The 5,074-nt window shown below is 36.4% G+C and overlaps 1 pseudogene; it reads right to left on the reverse strand.

Moving 5' to 3' along the window:
• Positions 1–2,599: 2,599 nt before the first annotated feature.
• On the reverse strand, positions 2,600–3,249 carry LOC148324049 (uncharacterized; annotated as a pseudogene).
• Between the last annotated feature and the right edge of the window lie 1,825 nt (positions 3,250–5,074).

The raw sequence follows: 5,074 nt of genomic DNA on the forward strand, positions 1-5,074 counted from the left end.
GTAAGGTATGGTCATAATAGGGAACAATATAATGTGTATAGAGACTTCTTATTTAGTACAGGTAAGATCCCAATAATATTTGACATTTTATTTTTTACATTATCTATATGTGACTTCCAGGATAATTTGGCATCAATTACTACTCCAAGGAATTTATTCTCATACACTCTTTCTATTTCAGTTGCGTTTACATTGATTTTTACATGGTGTTTGATTGGTCTCGTGCCAAAAACAATGAACTTTTTTTTGTCTAAGTTGAGTGATAATTTGTTTGTGTCAAACCATTTTTTAATATGATCAATTCACTTTCCACAATAGTCAGAAGCTGTTTTAGATTTTTTTTCCAGAACAATAGAAAGTTATGTCGTCTGCAAATAAGACACTTTTTAGTGTTTATGAGACACAACAAATATCATTTATATACAATATAAATAATTTGGGGCCTAGCACAGACCCCCGAGGAACCCCATGTGTAATCTGTAGTTTATTGGATTTTGTATTTTTAAACTGCACATACTGATATCTATTTTCTAAATAACTTTTCATCCATTCATATACTACACCTCTTATGCCATATCTCATTAATTTATTTAGTAATATACTATGATCTATAGTGCCAAAAGCTTTTTTTAGGTCGATGAAAATCCCCACAGTGAACTCTTTGCTGTCTATGATAGTGGCTATTTCTTCTACAAGTTCCATTACTGCCATTGAAGTGGTACGTTTTTCTCAGAAGCCATATTGTTGTTCATTCAAGAGCATATGTTTTTGGATAAAGTTATCAATAATAATAATGAAATTGGTCTATAATTGGTGAATATGTGCCTGTCTCCATTTTTATAAATTGGGATGATTTATTTTGGATGGAAAGATACCAGATTTGAATGACAGATTACATCGATAAGTAAAGGGTTGTACTACTAGTTTTTACTAATGGCATATCAATGTTATAACAATTGGCAGACTTTTTATTTTTTAATGATTTTACAATATTTAATACCTCACTATCATTTACAGCACTAAGAAACATAGTGGAGGAGTTGTTTTTAATATAGTTATCTATTTCAAAGGTGTTCTTTGGTTTCGGAATTTCCTTTGCTAGATTGCTGCCGATATTGACAAAATATTTATTAAATTTGTTTGCTATTTCTACAGTTTTTTCAAGAACGATATTTGTATCTTTTAGAAAGTATTCTGGATAGTCTATTTTTTTGGAACAATGTTTAATTGCGTGATTTTAAATTTTCCATATTTCTTGTGTGTTTTTATTTTGCTCTAACAATGTATGATAATGATCTCTCTTACTTGTTCTTATAATATTTACTAATTTGTTTTTATAAGTGTTATACTTACTGTCGGAATCTTTTATTCTCAGTTTGATGAATGTTCTATAAAAAATGTTTTTCTTTTTACAGCGTTCTCTATACCCTTTGTCATCCAAGGCTTATCTAAGCCTTTATATTTCTGAGTTATTTTAATTAATGGAATATATTTATTGTATAAGGAGATTATTATAGATTGAAATGTGTCATATGCAAGATTTGGATCATTGTTCGAAAATCAAAACTGGTCTGAAGTTTATTCAATGTCCAACTTAAAGGCAGCAATGGAACGCTGTGTTTTTGGTTTTATTTCTGATATTTGAGTTGTTACCTTTGTTTTTTTATCAAAGTAATTTTGAAGAACTGCAAAGACAGGAAGATGGTCACTTATGTCATTGATTAGAAGTCAATTTTGTATTTTATAGTAAATTGTATTTATAAATATTGTTGGAATTTAGCTTTATATCAATGTTAGAATTTAACTTTAACCCAATGTAAACTCAAATTAGTAATCTGACTCCAATTTGCGACCTTACCCAACTCTCACTCATCCAACAATATGCGCGCTCGTTCTGCAATAGAAAGGTATCAGGAAGCCGGCTTTTTCACGCACAAGTGGGTTTATTCCCAATACACAGATTTCTACATGGCACCTGGGTCTCGGGTCCCTCTAAATACAACTCTACACCTCTCTTGCCACCAGTGAATGTAACTCTCTGAGTTGCCCAGTAATGATTCATACTATACAATACGCAAATGGAACAGAGTCAAAGGCATCCTGGCATGATTCTATTGGCTATGTGTATCCTGCAGTTAACTTTAGCTTGCTCTCATTGGTCTTTCTTCTCCCGCCGAATCCCGTGGTGGCTCCTCCCGGTTGTGCTATCCCCCGATGGCCGCTCCTTCATCCACTGCTCCCGGAGTCATCTCGTCTCGCTCAGCACCGTCTGCTTCTAAAACATTCCATTCCTGCACAACCCCCGCAACCAGTTTCGCTCCACCAGTCACACTCTCAGCATTTTACAATATCACATTTTCATACACTGGATGCACCAACATCTAATGAACTATGTTAAGCTCAAACTCTTATATTCCTTTAATAGTCAAATGTATGAAATCCTTTAAGTGTAACCGAAGTTTAGACCATGCTAATGACAAGACCCTCAGGAGAGGAATGCAGGAAGATTGGATCACAGCTGCACCACAGGAGGTGTGAACGAGACCCCTCTGAAACAATGGACTTCCATGCCGGGATCACAAAAGTGGCTCCTAGCAGTCTACCCTTTGTTCTGTTTAGATTGACTGCCATTTACATTATCCTTTAATATATTATCTATTAGTGTGGCTGTATCAACTGTTATTCTACTGGGTTTTGTAATTACAGGGAAAAGACCGTTGCTATACATTGTATTTATAAAATCTGTTGTTTTTTGGTGTCCGTTTGGGTTTAGCATGTTAATATTAAAGTCACCACACATTATTCGTGTTTTTTGTCATTTGAGTGACTAAGCATGTTCATTAATTCTTTGTTGAATAGGTCAATGCATGATCCTGGTGTCCTATAAATACAGCTTATGATGATATTTGATATTTTTTGTGTATATTGTTAAGCATTCCATTGTGTTCTCTATTTTGTTTGTCATGCATCTATGATATTGCATCTAAGAGAATTATCCACATATATTGCAACACACCCTCCATTTCTATTCTCCCTATTTGTTGTAAATAAGGTATATCCTTCCATATTCATGTCATTCATTTTTTTATTATCTAGCCAAGTTTCTGATATAGCAATTATTTTGAATTTGTTTAATTTAGTCAGATATTCTTTGATTTTAGTGAAGTTTCTACAGAGACTTCTACTATTAAAGTGTATAATTGAAAGTGTGTGAACCATTTTTATATTTGTGTTAAATTGATCATCCATATAATATAATATTCAGAATTTACTATGCTGTGACTATTGTTGTAATATTGGTTGTCTGGGTCCAAGTCATTTAGTCAGCATAGTCAAAGGTTTTGAAGTCCATTTATATATATATATATATATATATATATATATATATATACAGTGAACCCCCGCTACTTCGCGGTTCACCATTCGCGGGTTCAGTGCTTCGCGGGTCTAAAAAATTTTCGGGAGCATTGTAGTTTCGCCGAGCGGCACAAGGGGGCGCTGAAGCGGTTAGACGGCCGGCGTGCGCCGAAGAGGAGAGTGGACGAAGAAGAGAGTGGCCGAAGAAGAGCAGGTTCCCCCGGACACGATTGGTGGCGACGGACACGATCGGACACCGTGCGTGAGCTCCGAAGGAGACCGGCCGGCGTGCATGGTAGTTAAGCCGAATAGGAGCACCTTCCGCCCGGGCAACGGCGGAGAGCGAGGCTGTCAGTTATGAATGAATAAATAAATAAATGAAGAATGCCACCTTTCATTTCACTGTCATGATCCGTGCCTGTCATGCCGCGTGTGTTTTTGTTTTTTCAGCTGTGTGGGCGTTCCTCCAGCGATCGTCTCGCGCCATGCCATCAGCTGCTGCGAGACGCGCTGATTACACTGACTATATTGTGATTATAATAAATATTGTAACGTTGTATAATAAATCAGGCCAATTTGTCCATCAGCGAACGCTTTTATTATTAAGCCAAAAACGGCTGCTGTTGGCCGCAACCACGCCGATCAGAGAGAGAGCAACACAACGACAACAACATAACGTTCACTCCCCTGCTGCCTTCACAGCCTCCACAGAAAAGAGGAAAACACAGAACCCTTGAACTATTTACAAAGTCGCTACACTACCTTTGTATCACCACCTTTTTTCCCGTGTCTGCGTTTGGAGAGTCCTGTTCAATCCTCCAGTTCTGCTGGAGGATCATAACATTCACAGGGCACACCGGACGGCGTACCAGCAGGTAAAAGTCGAAGTAATTAAATAAATACAAAAAGAAGTAATTGAATAAATACAAAATAATGGCTGGGGAATAAAAAAATAATGTTTTAATAATAATTTGTTTTTTTGTTATAACATGAATTTCACTCTCTCTCTCTCTACCAGTATATATATATATATATATATTTATATATATATATATAGGTGCGAAGTATATATATACACTGTTTTTTTTTTTTTTTTGTTGTTTTTTTTTTTGAAGGTGCGACGCTACTTCGCGGATTTTCAGATTTCGCGGGTGGTCTCGGTCCCCATTAACCGCGATAACCGGGGGTTCACTGTATATATATATATATATATATTTACTGTTGTAGTTGGGTCCTTCGTTGTTGATCAGATGGTTCAGTTACAGTTCTGCTTGGTGGTGTAGTTGAGTATGCCGTGTTGGTGTGCAGGTGCGGGGGTGCACTATGAGTTTATCATGTCTTAGATATGCAATGTCCCCTCTGTCATGCGCAGCTTTTAATTTCAGCAGAAGTTCTTTTCTTTTTTTACGGACAGCATCAGTGAAGTTCTCATTTATATAAATGTTAGATCCTTTTAAGTATTTAGCTCTCTGCAGTATTATCGTTATATCTTTACATATTTCAAACTTCACCACAACTGGCCTGGGTCTAATTCTACCAGGTTCAAATTTCCCAGTGCGGTGGGCTCTCTCCAACTCAATGTTTCTTTCGACCTGCAACTTTTCCCTGAAAATTTTTTGCACTTTCTCTTCCGTATCAGTCCATGTTTCTCCAGGTATCTCCTCGATTCCATCAATGACTAATTTTTTTTTGTCTTATCTGGCCTTCTAAGTAGTCC

The sequence above is a fragment of the Idiotropiscis lumnitzeri genome, chromosome 13 (genome assembly GCF_059441095.1).
Source record: "Idiotropiscis lumnitzeri isolate Australia: NSW breed Sydney's pygmy pipehorse chromosome 13, RoL_Ilum_1.0, whole genome shotgun sequence".
Taxonomy (NCBI): Eukaryota; Metazoa; Chordata; class Actinopteri; order Syngnathiformes; family Syngnathidae; genus Idiotropiscis; species Idiotropiscis lumnitzeri.